Source organism: Phacochoerus africanus, chromosome 6, assembly GCF_016906955.1.
Source record: "Phacochoerus africanus isolate WHEZ1 chromosome 6, ROS_Pafr_v1, whole genome shotgun sequence".
Taxonomy (NCBI): Eukaryota; Metazoa; Chordata; class Mammalia; order Artiodactyla; family Suidae; genus Phacochoerus; species Phacochoerus africanus.
The window spans coordinates 73,228,849-73,249,218 of record NC_062549.1 but is presented as its reverse complement, the minus strand read 5'-3'; the positions used below and the strand labels follow the sequence as shown (position 1 = coordinate 73,249,218).

General features: G+C 39.0%; 1 long non-coding RNA gene across 1 annotated transcript in view; it reads right to left on the bottom strand.

Moving 5' to 3' along the window:
* Positions 1-218: 218 nt before the first annotated feature.
* The window catches only part of LOC125129299 (uncharacterized), a 38,844-nt gene continuing 18,692 nt past the window's right edge, over positions 219-20,370 (bottom strand). The window contains exon 3 of the long non-coding RNA XR_007135445.1: positions 219-382. This is a non-coding gene — a long non-coding RNA (uncharacterized LOC125129299). The remainder of the gene's footprint in view (positions 383-20,370) is intronic.

The following is a 20,370-nucleotide window of genomic DNA, read 5'->3' as shown; positions in this document are numbered from 1 at the left end:
TGTCTCCTACTTAGCCAAACCCATTCTTCAGAACACAACCAATAAGAGAGATTTCTCCAGGAACCATTTTCCTGTAGCCCCCAGACTATCAGAAGCAAGATCACGCTCAGAGTCTGGCCCTTCCTGACAGATGAGATGAACACAAACCCCTTACCATAGACGATGGACATTCCACCCCACACCCTCCCCACCCCAGACATACCTGCAGAGCCCAGGAGCACTTACGTTCTAGGCAGATCCAGCTCCCAGTTCCTGCTGCCACTAAATCAGCTCAGCTTTAGGAATGTCTCTGTGATCTCTGTTGTTCAGGACTGGGTCAGTTCAGGTGTAGGTTAAAGACTTCTTCCTCAGCATTCACTAGCCACCACCCAACTCAAAACATCTGTGTGATAGAGAATGTGAATTGATTATTTGGAAAGATGGCAGAATCTATTTTGCAACATTGGTAACAGTTTAATATCATGTGGGGGCGGATCTGTAAAGGCCACGGCCACTTCTGGAATCTGAGCTTGAGCCTCTTGCATTGTGTCCAGCCTTCCTGTCTTCTTCTCTTCCCCAACAGCCCCCCTCCCACCCTCAGCCCCAGCTTAATGTCCAAGTGCATCTGGCTGGAAAGTTTGACTGTCTTCCCCTCCCCCCCCCTTGGGTTCTGCTAAATCATGCTCTCTTCTCACACCATGGTTCACCTTGCACTGAAAGACAGTTCCCTCCCTAAGAGCAGTTCTGGCTCCTGGTCTCAGGAAATCAAGGTTCTGTCCTATTTCACCAGGCTAAGTCTAAGGGCTACCAGCAACTAGACCTTCTGATCCCAGCCATGGCTTTTCTGCTATCTCTACTTCATTTAATAAAAGGCAACACTTTTCAAACATCCAAAAGCCATGCCTGCAGAGAGTTAAGCAGTTCACTGGGCCCTTGACAGGAGGGGCTGTCTACTGTGTCACCATGAGTATCCCTGCATTGACACCTCTCCCTGACTTAGCTTTCTCTTCTGATACTTTGAGTCCCCATCCCTGGGACCACTCCCAGGCAGCTGCTTCTGGTTCCTTCTGGTACATGTTACCTGGCACCGTTGCTCTTTTGGTGTATGCTTCTTCCCTCACACAGCAGGGAAACTGTCCCTGGGAAAGCCCCTATGTTGGACTTACTAGACAAAGACTTCGAATCACTTATTTTACAAATGTATGAAGAACCAAAGAAAATCATGTCTAAAGAACTAAAGGAGGAGTTCCTGTCATGGCACAGTGGTTAACGAATCTGACTAGGAACCATGAGGTTGCGGGTTCGATCCCTGGCCTTGCTCAGTGGGTTAAGGATCTGGCATTGCCGCGAGCTGTGGTGTAGGTTGCAGATGTGGCTCGGATCCCGCTTTGCTGTGGCTCTGGCGTAGGCCAGCAGCTACAGTTCTGATTAGACCCCTAGCCTGGGAATCTCCATATGCCGCGGGAGTGGCCCTAGAAAAGGCAAAAAAAAAAAAAAAAGAACTAAAGGAGAAGATGTGGACAGTGTCTTACCCAATAGAAAATATAAACAGAATTATTTTTAAAAAACAAGTAGAAATCCTGGAGTGGAAAAGAAAAGAAAAATTAATTAAAGAGGCTCAACTGTAGATTTGAGTAGAAAGAAGAAATAATCAGCAAACTTAAAGATAGACCAATTGAGATTATCCAGTCTAAGGAACAGAAAGAAAAACCAATGAAGAAAAATGAACAGGACATCAAGTATCCCAAAATATGTAAAATTGGAGTCCTAGAAAGAGGAGAAAGAGAAGAAGGGCAAAAGAGAATATTGGAGGAAATACTGATCCAAAACTTCCCAAATATAATGAAAGCATTATTCTACACATCTAAAAAGCTCTATAGGAGTTCCCGTCGTGGCGCAGTGGTTAACGAATCCGACCAGGAACCATGAAGTTGCGGGTTCGATCCCTGCCCTTGCTCAGTGGGTTAACGATCCGGTATTGCCGTGAGCTGTGGTGTAGGTTGCAGATGCGGCTCGGATCCTGCGTTGCTGTGGCTCTGGCACAGGCCAGCAGCTACAGCTCCGATTAGACCCCTAGCCTGGGAACCTCCATATGCCACAGGAGCAGCCCAAGAAATGGCAAAAAGACAAATAAATAAATAAATAAATAATAAAAAGCTCTATAAACTCCAAGGAGGATGAAAATAACACTAGCAAGGAATTAACTTGGTTAGCGATGTATTGCTGAACTGTGTCTATCAAAATTACAAATGTAAGATGCTTTTTTCTCAGGAATTCTAATTTGTAATTGAATTAATTGTTTCTTTTTGTCTTTGGTAACTCACCGCATGGGAATAAATTACATCCTGATAGTGTATGCTATAAGGAAAAGATGTAGGAGCTTAGATCTATCTAATGTCTAAAATCTAATGTCATGGTGCAAAGGAGTATGGAAAGGAGTAAGAAAAAAAACTCATCTTAAAAACCCATGTTATTAAAGTTATAAAATAAAAGTAACTAAAAGCATTAATATTCATGCATATGGAATAAAGATCTGAGTTAAGTCCGGCTCGAGTTTGAATTGTTTTAACATCATACATATAAGTTCATGGACCGTATTTCCCAGATTGCCTAGCCATGTTGCTATCAAGCTTATAATTATGGCCTAGAAGTCCAGTATTTTGCCTAAATTTTTAGAAGACCTGTTACTTTAGGACATTAAATTTCAGGGATAGTAAATTTAAAATAACACAAAATTAGGAATTTTTATATTCTCTTGTAAAACTGCAGTTTTGGAAAGAGTTTATAAATCTCATACATTGTAAGACATGGGTGCTGAACTAAAAGCCACTAACTGGTTTGGAAAGTTGTGATTAAAAATAAATCATTCATGAGAATTCCCTGGTGGTTCAGCAGGTTAAGGATCCAGGATTGTCACTGCTGTGGTATATGGGTTCAATTCCTGGCTCAGGAACTTCTGCAGCAAGGCCAAAAAAAAATTGAGATCATTAAAATCAAAAATAAAATTTTTTAGGAGTTCCCAACGTGGCACAGTGGAAATGAATCCTACTGGGAACCATGAGGTTGCAGGTTCCATCCCTGGCCTTGTTCAATGGGTTAAGTATCCAGCATTGCCATGAGCTGCGGTGTAGGTCGCAGACATGGCTGGGATCCCATGTTGCTGTGGCTGCGGTGTAGGTTGGTGGCTACAACTCCAATTAGACCCCTAGCCTGGGAATCTCCATATGCTGCAGGTGCAGCCCTAAAAAGACAAAAAGCAAAAAAAAAAAAATTTAACAAATAAAAAAAAAATTTTCTAAACTATAGAGAATACTTACAGAAGGTGGGTGATTAATTTTCAGTTTTTCCTATTTTATCTTGACTTGTTTTCTACCAACAGAAGTGAAAACCACAGAGAATATTGTGAAAAACATTTTTGTTGCTTTTTGAACTTAAGAAAAAAAAACCCGCAAAACTTATTTAAAAATGTATAAGAATAGTGTAAGTATAAAGATGCCTGTATACTTATTACTCAGTTTCCCCAACTATAAATAGGTTACACATTTGCTTTGCTCATTTCTTTTCTCTGTCTGTCCCTCAATGTTGCTGTCTCTCTCTCTCACTCTCTCTCTCTCTCATACATACACACATATACATATTAATTTTTTCCTGAACTAATGGAGAACAAATTGAAACATGCTGCTGTAAGTATTTTGAGGGTTATTTCTTAAAAAACAAGGACACTATTCTATATAACAGCCGCACCATCATCTATATAATGAAATTAACATTAATCCATCATTACTAATTCACAAGACCATTTCATATGTTGTCAAATTTCTCAATAATTCCATTTGTAGGAAAACATTTCTATAGGCTCAGGATCAAATCCAGCATCATGTATTGAATTTGGTTGTCAACTCTTTAGACTCCTGCAATTTAAAACAGTCCTTCCATTTTTCTTTGCCTTCTTTGAACTTGCTAATTTGGGTGAATTAAAAAAAATTATTTTACACAATATTTTTGATAAATATGATGAAAAAGTATTTTAATTAGCAGCAGAAACTTCAAACAATTATTAATTAATCAACACTCTATATCATATCACCTCAATGTTGCAGCTTGAACAAGAAGAACATTTTTAGAAGGAGAAGGAAAGCAAAAGAAAATGAAACCAATAAGAAAAGTTTCAGAACAAGAGAAATCACTTTCCTATAGCCACAACCTTTTATTTGAATCATAAAAATCTCATAAATATTAAATCCTGCATAAAATTTAGTAGAAATAACCAGTATCTATGTATAAATAGGCCAGTCTATTAATAGTTTGATGTATCTAGGTATCTAATGTCTCTTTTCAGACTTGAAATTCTGGCTTCTTCTTTGTACTTTGCATAGCCTGGAGCTTTTGCAAAACCAAACTATAAATGTCTTCACCCAACTTAACCGTAAAAAGTTTTCACCCTATTAGAACTCATTATTTTTCTTTCATCTGATTTTCAGTCTGTAATCTCACAGTTTAACTGCTGGACACCTCAGTTATTTCATGACCCAAGTGTCATTCTACTATCATTTATTTTGCTCATTATTTCTCAATAAATGTGATTTAATCAACAAATAAACTTCTCTTCCATGCAGATATTTTGCCTTCATAATCTAAGCATTATTTTGGGGAGAAAATTTTCCATCATATAATTGTAGCATCATACTACAAATTTTTCAGAACTGTGTGCACAAAATCTAGTTATGCATTTATAGTGGTGACCTCATCAAGATCCATATTTTATTATTTGTAAAAATTATGCATAGATTTGATCAGCATGGCAATGATGCATTAAGCTTTTATTTCTTCCATGAATTCTGTAGTTTATGATATACTGCCCTCTACTTCAGCTCACTAAGATTTTGTAAAAAATTTTAAAGTGTTATCTCTGAATGAGGTGGAGGTTTTATAAGTCGGAACCATATTTTAATTAACCTCAGGAATATATAAGTTGATTCTTTTGAATTTCCCTTGTAACTCATGTGTGTATCCTCCTTTTTTCTACACAGATGTATCATGAAACTCCATATGCCGAAGAGATGGAATAATATAGCAAGCAAGAATTTTTAAAGTAATTTTATTCAACACTCCATTTGGAAGGCAATTGAGAGAGGTGCAGAGAGACTAAGCCTCCAGGTTTCCCAATACCAGGCTGACAGCTATGCACAAAAGGACTTGCAGTATTCATAAAGATGATGTCTTATGTTTAAAAAAAAAAAAAAGAGGAAGAAAAGAAGAAAGGCGCTGGCATAGACTATGTTCTTTTTTTTTTTTTTTTTTTAATCATTTTAGGACCACACCTGTAGCATCTGGAGGTTCCCAGGCTAAGGGCTGAATCAGAGCTGCAGCTGCCAGCCTATCCCACAGCCACGGCCACAGAAATGCCAGATCCAAGTTGCATCTGCAACCTATCCTTCAGCTTGCAGCCACACCAGATCCTTAATCCATTGCACAAGGCCAGAGAAGGAACCCACATCCTCATGGACACTATGTCAGGTTCTTAACCCACTGAGCTACAACAGGAACTCTCAGAATATTTCTTTGTATCCTATTTGGGAAGGCTGAAATTCTCATTATGACTGCAGTTTCAAGAGGACTGAGATGACAGCCAATCATTTGTACTCATCACAGCCAGACCAGGCTCTTACACAGGTAAGCTGCCCAAGTTGTGATAACCTTTTATAGCCTCACCTTTAACTATTTAACAAATATTTCATGAATACCCATTTGAAGGACAGCAAATGACTAGCCTGACCAATGGGTACACATGTTTCCATACAGATCTACAATATTTGAGGCCACTTCCTATATCAGGGAGCAAAAAGAGAATTGGGATTTTTAACCAGCAATTTAATAAATTTCCATCAACTGTTCTTGGTCACAGATCTGGGGGTGTGCTAGGCTTTCCTTACAAAACCAGCTCTAGGATCTGAGTGTACAGTCATACAGGGGTGGGGGAGGTTCTCTCTCCTTTCTATGACTTTGCCTCAAAAGTCAAATGGAAGAGCTCCCATTGTGGCTCAATGGTAAAGGTCCAACTAGTAACCACGAGGATGCAGGTTCACTCCCTGGCCTGGCACGGTGGGTCAAGGATCCAGCGTTGCTGTGAGCTGTGGTGGAGGTCACAGATGTGGCTCGGATTTGGTGTTGCTGTGGCTGTGGTGTAGGCTGGCAGCTGCAGCTCCAATTCTACCCCTAGCCTGGGAACTTCCATATGAAGCAGTGGCCCTAAAAAGAAAAAAATTAAAAAGAAGAAATCACATGGGATCCCTTCAGCCATACTCTATCACCCACAGTTGGGACAGTTTGTGACTGTCCCAACCATGCCCTGACTCAATAACCTCCAAAAGGCCCATCTCCTGGGGGGGGGGGTGAAGATGTGAGTCCTGTTGTAAGAAGAGCAGTGGGATGGGATCGAATACATAAGAGCAGAGAGCAAAGGGAAATAGGATTTCCCACAACCTTACACTCTGGTAAAGATCTTAGGATGAGCCCCAGAAACATGCTTCCTGTCAGGACTCCGTAAGCGATCATTCAGAGAAGGAAAGGATCAGAGATTGCTTCTGACTAGGCATCAAGGCAGGCTTCAAAGAGGAAGCAATATTTGAGTTTTATCCTGATTGGGCAGAATTTCAATTCATGTATTCACTGTGCCTACTTGGTGTACGTAAAACACATTGAATGAAATGAAATGGCCTATTTGTAGATCATTGAGTTGCCCTTTTTTTTTCATCTTCAAAGAAACCAGATTTCTTTGTAATTCAAGTATTCCAAATATATAGAAGCAAGTATTCTTATAATTCCCATTTTCTGTTTTATTTCACTCTTTCTCATTCTTTACCTCTCCATCTCCATGTGATCCCATAGGGAATAGAGATCAGAAATTTTTATTTGTTGAGGAGGAAATGCATAGAAAAATCTAAATGAGATTTACAGTCATTAATAACTGGACCAAAGAAACTAGGAATGTCAAAGTCGTGATTATGATTTCTAAATTCCATCAATTATTCTGCCTCTGAGCAAGTGAAACTTTCAATGCACTAGAGCATTGCTTTTTTAAATAGCTCCAAGTTTTATATTTTATTACAGAGCAACTTCCTAAAGTAGGATATGCCCCAGATTTATACATCAGCAATTCAGCAAAGAAATGTTCATTGTTTCTAACCCCACACATATAAAATAACTGACTTTGGGAACTCAGTGTAAATGCCGAGCTTCATCTCTGATAATGAAAATTTGGCCACTATTCAGCTGTGCTTTCTTTTCTCATATATGGGATTAGTGTATAACTTTAGGCTTGTCTTGAAAGCAGATCATCAAATATCTTTGCAGTGAAGGACCTTGTAACTTTTAGCTCTAATTGAAGATCAAGGCCTCGTTATTTAAAAACATCATGATTTCAAGAGGCTAAAATTTTCATAGGGTGAAGACATTAATTTTTTCTAGGTTGGAGAATAATTTTTAACACAGAAAAAAAATAGCCCTAAACTCCCATTTCTCCCTTCTGGAGGTCTTTAGAGCTGGATCATAGATAAAATTCAAAAACAATGAAATTTGGATAAACCAGCTCATCAGGTTCAAGTAGATTTGGAGACTCCACCACTGTAAGAAAAACTCTAGATAGTCTGTTCTGTTATCTCCCCTCTGTATTCTGTGATTCACATCAAGCTTTAAAAGACAGAATTATTTCTATGTGTGATCTAAGAAGCTCAAGGAAACCACATATTTATTCAAATAGTGAAGTGTGGGAAAAACCACACTATTAAAGAAATATAAGAATCTACAATTACACTAGTTGGTAAGCATTCCAAATTATGAAAAGTACGAGTTGAACCACCAACAACGACAAGACCCACTTGATATCCACATTCATATGGGAAAAGGAACCTGGGACACCTTGGTGCCCTGAGGACAGGGGAACTCAAAATCACCAAGAGTGACTCTTAAGCATAGCAGCGGAACTTTCAGAATGTTCTGCAAATTCTGATTCACAGGTGCGGACCTGTGGAAAGGCCAGCAGGTGCTGAAATGGCCTTGGCCTTAGGATTCTCAAAACTTGCAATCCTGAGCTCTTTTTTAGAGCAAGCCTCTCACTAAGGATAAGTTGGTGAGAGCAGAATCTAAGTTGAGCAGGACAAGGGTATCTGAGGCAAAGAAAAGAGAAATCTAGATATGCATGAGGAAAGAGAGCAGAGAAGACAAAGCTCAGAAACTGGTCCATGTTTTAATCATTTCATCAAAACAGCAAAACAAGGAAGCTCTAGAGCTATGAAGCTAGAAGAGATATTGTGGCCAACCTCTGCATCTTAAAAGTATAGGGAAAATGTCACTTAAAATGAGCAACAGAAAAGTGTTACAAGTCACTTTCTATACAACATTATCATTGCAAAAGGAGGGAGGGAAGGAGAGAGGGAGGGAGGGAGGGACAGCCTTATATGAACAATGAAAGCACACCAAAAAAAAAAAAGTGCCCACAAAGCCAATAAAAACGCTTACCTAATATTTCAAAAAGAATTAAAATAAATAACTGTAGAAAGCATTAAAGAAGAACACAAAGGAGAATTAGGAAAACTTGGAAATGAAGTGATTGGAGAAAAGAAATACTTTTTAAAAGGTGAGGGAACTCAAAAAAGAATTCAAAATAAAGAAAAATCAGGCAAACCTGAATAAAAACCATAAAACATGCCCTGAAGAGAATTATGAGATGGAAAAACAAATACTTCTTAAACTAAAAGTATAATTTTGAGGGCAAAAATAAGATCCAATATACATATTAGGAGTCCCCAAAGAAATGAGCAAAGTAATGGAAGAGAACAAAAAAATCTATAAGAAAATTTTCCTGTATTAAAAAAGACATGAACCTACCTTATGTACTAGACAAAAGTGATGCAGAATTGTCAACACTGAAACATTACAGGGACACTGTTAGTCTTTAAAAAGAAAACCTTTGGCCATTCAGCAAAATTATCAACTCACAAATAAAGAAAATTGTCATACGACTTTTTTGGAACAAGAATTACAAGCCAGAAGACAATGAAATAATATGTTTAAGGTATGCAAAACAAAATGCAAGCCAAGGATTTTATATTCTGCTCAAATGAACTTCAAGTTTAAGAACAACAGACTAATGGCTTTGAATTCCAGAAACATGGTTCAGATAAATCTTCTATAAGAATTTACTAGAAAATGAGTTTCTGACAACCAAAATAAAAGGAGAAATATTGATGAAACACTACATAATGGTTATAAGGTAGACAGATAATATTTAGTAATATGGTTTAATAATGTATGCTATAAAACAACTATCAATACTTGGGGAAAAAATACTTGGTGGGAAAATATATGAAAATAGAAGATTCTCACTTAAAGAAAAGGTACATTACATCAAATGACACGATGCGGAGATAAATAGGAGGGGAAATAGGACACCAGCTAATTTCAGTCTTGTTCATAAATAGACAATTGCCAAAAAAAGAGAGTGCTTAAAGTGTTATATAAAGATATTAGTATAAAGGTAACCATGAGAACAAAAAACACAAACCTTCCTAAATAACATACTCATTTATTGGTTTAAAAAAAGAAAGATATGTAAATGGTTGCCTATAAAATGAAGGGTAAAATAGGGTAGAAGAATGCCATGTTAGTCCTTTTCTGAATGTATCTTAGTTTGTATATTTGATTTTGGAACATAAATATTTTATATAATCCTAAAGCAAAATTAAAAATCTTAAAAGCAGTCTCTGGAGTTCACTTCTGGGATGAAAAGTGTGAAGATGTCCATGGACCCAATCATCAGAGAAACAAAAAATTTTATGAAAACTTTTTTATTTTTAATCAATCATTTAAACTCTCTGGGATTTTTCTAAAGAGATACAGCAAATGAAGAACATGTATTCAAGAAAACCTACTAAAGGAGTTCCCATTGTGGCTCAGCAGGTTAAGAACCCGACTAGTATCCATGAGGATGTGGGTTCGATCCCTGGCCCTGTTCAGTGGGTTAAAGGATCTGGCATTGCTCCAGCTGCAGTGTAGGTCACAGACACTCCTCAGATCTGGTATGGCTATGGCTGTGGCGTAGGCCAGCCGCTACAGTACTGATTCGACCCCTAGTCCAGGAACTTCCATACATTGTGGGTGTGGCCCAAAAAAAGACCAAAAAAAAAGAAAAAAGAAAAAAGAAAAAGAAAATCCACTAAAATCTCTAAGAACAATGTGAATGTGCATAAGAGCCGTAAACCACTCCCAACAGCTAGGTAGGACAGAAGCTCCACTTCTGGGCAAGAAGACAGGTCTCCTTCTCTCTTCAGCTCTCACTCAAGGGTTTCCAGTATCTCACCAGGAAAGGCAGTATGCCAAGGTTTCTCATCCCCACCAACTCTATGATGAAGCTAAATTCCTGGTGAGAACATCTGAGAGGTCAGGGCCCCCCTCTTCCACCTAGTCTCCACCATAGGGTAGAAGTTATATCCCAGGCATAGCATGCCTGGAGTATTGGACCCTGACTACAGTCACCCCAGCTCACTTGTAGGTTAGAGATTCCACTCCAGGTGAGGCATGCTAAGACAAGAGGCTACGAACATACCCAGTACCTAGAGTGTGGTTCAGAGATTGTTCCCAAGGGGAGAGGCAGTTCATAAGAAAATAACTCTACAGCTCTCCCAGAAACATGACTTTATTTGAAATAGATTTGGGGGAAGTTCAAGACTAAGGATGTTTCCCAAAGCAATAGTTTCTTTTAATTAAGAGCAATAGCTCTTAATGAGCTATAACCATTGTGGCTCAGCAGTAGTGAACCCAACTAGTATTCATGAGGATGCAGGTTCAATCCCTGGCCTCACTCAGTGGGATAAGGATCCTGTGTTGTTTTGAGATGTGGTGTAAGTTGTAGACGTGGCTTGGATCCTGTGTTGCTGTGACTGTGGCATCAGCCAGCAGCTGCAGCTCCAACTTGACCCCTGGCCTGGGAACTTTTATATGCTGCACATGCAACCCTAAAAAAAAGCAATAAGCTAAACCATAAGCCAGCTAGTTCACCAGAGAGAATCATGGAAAAGTGCAGTTAAGAGCCTTGCTGAGGTCAGAACAAACCTCAAAGACTGACCTCAAAAACTACTCCCGTGTGAATTTAATTGGATCCCTCTTCTGAGCAATTTATGCCCCAAGAGCCCTGTCATAAACAATAGAGAAACCAGTTGATAATTAATGGAGTCTAACAAGTTAAATATAATATCAAATGAGACAGAGAGCTTAACAGGGAAAAGAGAGCCCTGCCAAAACCACTATCACACCCAATGCTGTGCCCTCTGAGGAGCTTCTTAATTGTGGGGGAAATAGACTCCATTGAATGAAGAATCTAGCTAAGTCACAAAGCACCACAAACAACAACAAAAACAAGCCCCAGAAAACAAGTAAGGTAGTCAGTGTCTGAAGTTACTACAATGTATTACCTAAAATGTCCAGTTTCAGCAACAAAAAATTACATGACATGCCCAAAAAAAAAAATGTAAATCATACACAGGAAAAAGAACAGGGAACAGAAACTGCCTGTTGCAGGCAGGAGGGGATGCTTATATGTCAGATTTAACAGACAAAAACTTAAAGTAGCAATATGGTCAAAGACCTAAAGGAAACCCAGAAAAAGAAGTAAACTAAGACAATATCTTAGCAAAGAAAGACTATCAATAAAGAGAGAAATTATTTTAAAAGGACCTAAATAGAAATTTTAAATTAATTAAGTAATTAATTTAAAAGTACAGTGACTGAGATGAAAAATTCATCAGAGAAACTCAAAGGTAGATTTGAACTAGCAAAAGAAAAAAAATCAGTGAACCTGACTATGAATCATAGAAATCATGCAATTCAAAGAATAGAGATTAAAAAATTAAGAATAATGAACAGCCTTAGAGAATAAGACATCTTTAATCACACAAACATATGTGGAATAAGAGTACCAGAAGGACAAAGAGAGAAAAAGAAGCAGAAAAATTATTCAAAGAAATAATATCTGGAAACTTCTCAAATTTGCTGAAAAACATTATTCTACAGATCCAAGTGCTCAATGAACTCAAGGTTAAAATAAATGTAAAGAAATCCACAACAAGACATATCGCAGTAAATGTCATAGTAAATATGTGGAATGACAAATTCAAAGAGAAAATCTTGAAAGTAGCAATAAAAAATGACATCATATACAAGAGAACCCCAATGAGATTAACAGCTGGCTTCTCCTGAGAAACAATGTAGACAAGAAGGCAGTCACAAGAAGTGGTGAAAGAAATACACTGTCAACCAAAAACCTTACATCCAGCACAAATAACTTTAAAAAATGAAATCAAAATAAAGACATGCTGAGATAAACAAAGTCTGAGAGAATTTACTGTTACCAGAGATTCACCTTACAAGATATATATATCAAATTCTTCAGACAAAAACCAGGACACCCCAGTTAGTACCAGTAAAGATAATTATACAGTTATAAAGGATAATATGAATGCTTATTTCTTCTTCTTTCTTCTATTAACTGATTTTGAAACCAGTTATATAAAACAACATGTGTATAATTGTACTATTGGTCTACAACAGGAAAATATATTATCTGACAATAATAGCACAAAGGAGATAGGTGGAGCACAGCTGTACTTGAGTAAGGAAATAACACCAGATGGTAACTCAAACACACAAGAACAAATTAAATGAAACAGATGGTAGATAAGAAGGGTAAATAACAAATGGTAAATAACAAACTCTAAACACATACTTATTCTCCTATCTTTTCTCAGCATTTTAGCAGACATAAAAATATAAATAATTATAATAATGTATTCTTGCTTTGTAACATAAAAAGGTGTAATAAATATAATAATAATAGTACAAAAAGTGGGAAGAGAGAATAGAGCTATATGGAAGTTTCATCTCTAAATTTTTGCACCATGATTAATTTAGTATAAATCTGAAATTGACCTTGATAAGATGTATGTGGTAAACTCTACAACAACCACTAAGGTAATAACTCAAAAAGTAGCAAAAAAAATTTAATAAATTAAAATGTTTTACTAGAATATATTTATTTAATGAAAGAGAATGCAATAAGGGAGGAATAGTGGAAGAAAAATGGCATGCAATATAAAGAAAACTAAAAGTAAAAAGGCAGACATAAATCCAATACCAATAATAGCATTAAATATGAATGGAGTAGATAATTCAATCAAAAGGCAGAGATTACAAGATTGGATTTTTTTTTTTTTGTCTTTTTAGGGCTGCACCTGCAGCGTATGGAAGTTCCCAAGCTAGAGGTCAAATTGGAGCTACAGTTGCCAGCCTATGCCACAGCCACAGCAATGCCAGATCTGAGCCACATCTGCAACCTACACCACAGCTCACAGCAACACCAGATCCTTAGCCCACTGAGTGAGACCAGGGATCGAACGTGCATCCTCATGTGTACTAGTCAGATTTGTTTCCACTGACCCGCAATAGGAGCTCCAAGATTGGATTTTTTTTAAAAAAGACCCAACTATATGCTCTTTATAGTGTATAGTATATAATGCATTTACACACTTTAGATGCAAATAGGTTGAAAGTAAAATGATGGAAAAATACGTCATATAAACAGCAACCATGAGAAAGCTGGAGTGGCCATACTAATATCAGACAAAAATGGACTTTAACAAAAAATTTTACTAAAGAGGGACATTTTAAAATGATAAAAGGGTCAATCCATCAGAAAGTCAGAAAAATTTATGAACATATATGCATATATATGCACCTAAAAACAGAGCCCCAAAACACGCAAAAGAAAGGCTGAGAATTCAACAGTAATAGACACTTCAATACTCTAACTTCAGTAATGAATAGAACAACTTGGCAGAAGATCAGCTAGGAAATAGAGGAATTGAAAAACACTAAAAAAAAAAAGAAAAAAAAACTAGACCTATGAGAAAACTCCACCCAAAGACAGCAAAATACCTAATACATATTCCTCTCATATGTGTAAAAGGATTTAAATTATACAGTGTATTTCCTCTGATGACAATGCAGTGAAATAGGAAATTTAAAATAGAAAAAATGGAGGAGTTCCCATCATGGATCAGTGCTTAATGAATCTGACTAGGAACCATGAGGTTCCCTGGCCTTGCTCAATGGATTAAGGATCTGGTATTGCCGTGAGCTGTGGTGTAGGTTGCAAATGCGGCTCGGATCCCCAGTTGCTGTGGCTCTGGCATAAGCCGGTGGCTACAGCTCTGATTAGACCCCTAGCCTGGGAACCTCCATATGCCATGGGAAGCGGCCCTAGAAAAGGCAAAAAGACAAAAAATAAAATAAAATAAAATAAAATAAAATAAAATAAAATAAAATAGAAAAAATGTTTTTGCAAATTCACAAATATTTGGAAAGTATACAACACACTACTAAATATCAGTGGATCAAACAAAAAATCAAAAGGGAAATTAGAAAATACTTGGAGATGACAGAAAATGAAGACATGGAGTTCCCGTCGTGGCTCAGTGGTTAAGGAATCCGACTAGGAATCGTGAGGTTGTGGGTTCGATTCCTGGCCTTGCTCAGTGGGTTAAGGATCTGGCATTGCCATGAGCTGTGGTTTAGGTCAAAGACATGGCTCGGATCTGGTGTTGCTGTGGCTGTGGTGTAGGTCAGCAGCTGTAGCTCCAATTCAACCCCTAGCCTGGGAACCTCCATATGCCATGGGAAGCGGCCCTAGAAAAGGCAAAAAGACAAAAAAAAAAGAAAAGAAAATGAAGACATAAACACAACAACTCTTATGGAATATAGCTAAATTAATGCTTAGAGAAAAATTCATAGCTATAATCACTACTTTAAAAGAAGAAGAAAGATTTTAAATCCATAACCTAAACTTTTACCTTAAGTCACTTAGAGAAAAAAAAAATTTGAGCACAAAGCTAATAGAAAATAGGAAACAGTATTAGTGCTAAAACTAATAAAATAAAAAGTAGAAAAACAATAAAGAAAAATCAACAAAACCAAATGTTTTTTATTTTATTTTTTTTTTGTCTTTTTTTTTTTGCTATTTCTTGGGCCGCTCCCGCAGCATATGGAGGTTCCCAGGCTAGGGGTTGAATCGGAGCTGTAGCCACCGGCCTACGCCAGAGCCACAGCAACGAAGAAGAATCCGAGCCTCGTCTGCAACCTACACCACAGCTCACAGCAACGCCGGATCGTTAACCCACTGAGCAAGGGCAGGGACCGAACCTGCAACCTCATGGTTCCTAGTCGGATTCGTTAACCACTGCGCCACGACGGGAACTCCCCAAATGTTTTTTTAAACTTTAATTAGATTAAGAAAAAAAGAAAGAAGACTCAAAGAATTAGAATCATAAAATTAATGAGGGAACATTTATACCAATATTACATAAATAAAAAGAATTATAAAGGAATACTATGAACAATCATGTACCTACAAATTAGATAACTTAGATGAAATGAATGCACTCCAAGAAAAACACAAACCAAAATTGACTCAAAAAAAAATAGAAAATCTGAATAGACCTTCAATAAGTAAATAAATTGAATTAGTAATCAAAAAAAAACTTCCCAAAATAAACAGCTCAGGACCAGAAGTTCCCGTTGTGGCGAGGTGGAGAAAATCCAACTAGTTTCCATGAGGATTACAGGTTTGATCCCTGGCCTCACTCAGTGGGTTAAGGATCTGGTTTTGCAGTGAGTTGTGGTGTAGGTCAGAGACGTGGCTCGGATCCCACATTGCTGTGGCTGTGGTGTAGGCTGGCAGCTGTAGCTTTGATTCAGCCTCTAGCCTGGGAACTTTCATATGCCATGGGCACGGCCCTAAAAAGAAAAAACAAAAAAGCTCAGGATCAGATGGCTTCACTGATGACATCTACCAAATGTTTGAAGAAGAATTAATACCAATTCTTCGCCAACACTTCCAAAACATAAAAGAGGAAAAAAAGCAACACTTCCCAACTTATTTTTACCTATTGTATCTCTGACAAGGGACTTGTTTCAAGAATATGTAAAACTCTTGGGGCTTTATAATAAAAAGCCTAATTTTAAAATGGGCAAAATTTCTGAAAAGACATTTCTCAAAAGAAGATGCACGATGACCAGGAAAAGGTGTTCAGCATCACTAACCATCAGGGAAATGCAAATCAAAACCAGAATTAGATATCACTTTACACCTGCGGGGATAGCTATAATGAAAAAGACAGGTAGCAAGTATTGGCAAGGATGTAGAGAAACTGGGATCCTCATACATTTCTGGTGGGAATGTGAAATGGTGCAAGTGTTTTAGAAAATAGTCTAGCAGTTCCTCAGAATATTAAACAGAGTTACCATATGACCTGGCAATGCCATTCCTGGTATATACTCAAGAGAAATGAAAACGCATATCCGCATAAAAACTATATACAAATATTCATAACAGCATTATTCATAATTGTCCCAAAGCGGTCAAAAGCCAAAAATGTCCACCATCTAATGAATGGGTAAGTAAAGTGGAACATTATTTGGCAATTTAAAAAAGTTCTAATTCGTGCTACTTCCGAACTCAGACACACCAGCACAGGAGCACCCCCTTCCTTAGAGTTCTGGCTCCCAGCCCACAGCTCAGAAACAGCGCTCCAGGCCTTCCTCTTCCAGGGGCTGAGTTTCAGCTCCTCAAGCTCATCCTTAGGCTTCTAAGTGTTAATAAGTCTATTCCTTGCCTTCTGTCAATCTCTGCAGAGTTGTTTCTCCCTGCAGTTTTTACTCTGATACCTGAAAGTTGTCTGTTTCCCTTTCCAGTTACCTGTTCACAACTTTGTTCCCATTATCAATTCTTCATATTAAATTATCTGAGTTCAGTAAAGTGGTGTGGTTTCTGCCTCCTGACTGAACTTAACTCCCCCACTGGTTAAATATTACCTGTCAAAATGCTGAATTGGAATCCGATCAAGCACCTAGCTACCAATTTCCAAGAAACACAGGGAGCAGAGGAACCTATAACTCATACCACAGGAATGCAATCGGCAAAACCTGGACTCTGGCAAAAATATGGACGTGACCCAATTTCTTCAGTGACGAAAACAACAAATTGTTTACAATATACTTTTACAGGATGACCCTTTCACAAGGAATGTAAGTGCTCACTGGATAATTGATGTCTTTGAAGAATTAATATGTTATTGAAACAATATGGCCATTATTTAAATAATATGGCCATGACCGTGAAAAGTGGGAATTGGAGGGACTAACCCTCTGGTAAACATAATGGCCCCAAAGCAATGACTGAATCTGCAGAACCGGTATGTATGTTGCATAGCAAGGGCAAATTAAGGTTGCAGCTCTGTTGCAGTTGCTAGTCAGAGGACCTGGAGGTGAGGAAATTACCCTGGATTATCCAGACGGGCCCATGATGATCACAAGGATCTTATAAGTGAAAGTGTGTTCTTTCTCCAGGCCCAACTGCAGTGGCGCCTCTTTTCTTCTTCCCGGCTTCATTCTCCCCACATCAAATGCCTCCCACTTTTATTATGTGGAACAAGTCATCCTCACCTCATATCTCTCTTCTACCTTCAGACAAACTCTTCACAATGTCTGAAAAACAAAGAACTTTCTGGAGCCCAGGATCGATCCTCCCCTGAAAACTGTGTGGGGACTTAAGCTATTTTTTAGAAGTCAGCCTTCAGATGTGGCATTGAATCACAATACTGTATTTTTGAAAGACACAATATGAATCCGGATGCATCTAAAGCCCATGCAACAGAAAGTTACAGCTAATGGGTTTGAACCACAGCAAATGCATAAATGTTTTCACAGTGAAGATAAACTTATTACAGGTAGCTGCAGAGAATTCCTGACAAATTCCAACTCTAAAAGAACTATTAACTGCACGGTTAACAGATGGAATTTTAGAGACGATATACTACTGACTAATATCTTACTGATATGTTTTTGTTCTTCAAATAACACTCAGTGATTTCCATTTATTTAAGTAATAATGATGTGTCAGAGCTCTTTTGTTATCAGGAAGAATTGAAAAAAATCCCAAAAGGTAATTGAATGATTACATTCCTTCGCCTTCAGGCAGGCTGTCCCTTGAATGGTCCCAACAGGTGCCAGGTGCTTTTTCAGGACATCCCAAGGATGAGAGGCCATACAGCCTCTTGGTGTCCCATGCATGGAGTCATTGCATTGGCTAGGCTGTGATGTGAGCAGTTCTTTGCTTTCTTACAGAGAATGACTGTGTAAGAGTCCCCAGAGCTCACAGTGACGGTGACAGCCCACATTGAAATACAAAGGAGGAACTGTCCAGCCTCTGAACACTCTAGACTCCATGTTAGGGAAAGAGTCACTGGACGGGGTCCCCGCCACCAAATGTTTAGACATTAAAAGAGTAAAAAATAAAATCATAAGCATTAAATGCTAATGACCACTTGCTCTGAGAAGGAAAACCAATCGAAATCATCAGGGAGTTCCCATTGTGGCTCAGTGGGTTAAGAACCCAACCAGTATCCATGAGGATGCGTGTTCGATCCCTGGCTCTGCTCTGTGGGTTAAAGGATCCAGTGTTGCTGTGAGCTGTGGCGTAGGTGGCAGACACATTGGGATCTTGCGTTGCGGTGGCTTTGGCACAGGCCAGGGGCTACAGCTCCCATTCAGTCCGTAGTCCCGGGAGCCACAGGTGCGGCCCTAGAAAGAAAGAAAGAGAGAGAGAGAGAGAGGAAAGAAGGAAGGAAGGAAGGAAGGAAGGCCATCAGAGCAAGGAAAATAATAACTCAGCAACAACTTTTGTTGCCCAATGTTAAGAAGACCTAGTAGATGGACTCAAGCTCTATCTGTTGCCCTCTAAAGTTAAAAAATGAGCCCAAGTCCTTTATGTGGCATCTGGGAGTCATTTACAAATGACTACAAATATACACACCCCTTTTCTGAAAAGTTGGACTTCCAGTGCTACTTTCAGAACATGACCTACACATCAGATCCCTAGACTGTAATGACTCTTGACAACTTAAACATCACACTGGCTAAAAACTGGGGAACTTATTTAGGAGAAATGAAAGCCAGAAGTAGGACTGAGCACACATTGAGGAAGGTCATGGTCAGTGCATCTGGCCAAGGTCAGTCCTAGAACTCAGGGCAGAAGTACACCCTTCCTAGTGCTTCTGATGGGTCCACATGTGGTTTTGATTCACAGCTCCAGTAGGTCCACAGAGATGAGTTTACATGCCTAAAGTTAAAGCTTCAAAGTGAAATGCAAGTTTATCAGAGAGAGCTGATTGCAGAGGCCAAGCCATTGCCGGAGAGAAGACCTGTGACCGTTCTGATGTGGGTCCTCAGTCAGACCTAATGGAGTAGAGTCTGAGCCCCAGGGACAAGGGGCTGAGAGCAGAAAAGGCACAGGGCAGTGTGACTCCAAGTCTCCTGGGGTCTTCAAGTCCTGAGAGCAATCTCACCCAGGCAGAGCCAGATCCGGGGCTATGGTGGGACTCAGCGCGTGGAAGAGCATGAGGAGCGGAGGGGGACCTCAGGAAACTGCCCTGAATTGAGGCCACAGCGGGGATGTGGGCATTCCTCCCTTAGCTTCACAGGGAGGTTGGCCTGGTCTCGCCTTCCCAGAGACGTGATGAATCAGGGGGACAAAGCTGAGAAATACTGTTCCCACCACGATGGCAGCTGAAGGAAATGCTCAGGATCCCCCCTTGAGAAGAACTGGAACTCGGATTGACAGGTGGTCCCCAGCACGAGGGTGAGAAAGACACCTTTCTGTTTGGCTGCTGCCAGTGTGTGCCTGAGATGTCTTTCCCGCACGCATCCAGAAAGACAGCAGCAGAGTGCCCTGGGATCAGAGAGACCCTTCTTGCCAGCATTTAAAAGGGTGAGAATTCCCTTTTGCCATTTAGAAGCCAACACATGTATTTCTAGAGTCAGCTGAGCAAAAGGTAAGGTTATGAAAGCTGAGACACCTAGAAAAAGGTCTCGTGCGGAGTAGAAGGCCACTTTTTCTGCAGTGAGGGAATGAGAATACAGTGGAAACAGGCAAGATTTTTCTACTGCTAGACACAGAAAAACAAGCAGCTGAGTCTCAAAGCTCTGTTATTTGGAACATGGAAACAAGCATCTTTGTATGGGAAACGATTTACCAAAATCTCAGGGGAAAAAAAAGTCCTTATTAAAGCCCCTTTTGAGATCCAACTGTAAGTAGCATAACTACTCACTGAAACTCCCAAGATCTCTGATCAAATTGGCCCTAAAGTAATTGACTGGATTGGCCTGCTTTATAGAGCAGTTAACTATCGGTCAGTTGTAGGCTGAGGGAGTCTATTAAAATATAGGAGTTTTTCGTTTCTGAAGTCCTTCAATCTGGAAATACTTGTAAAGGAAGACTTTTCAGTT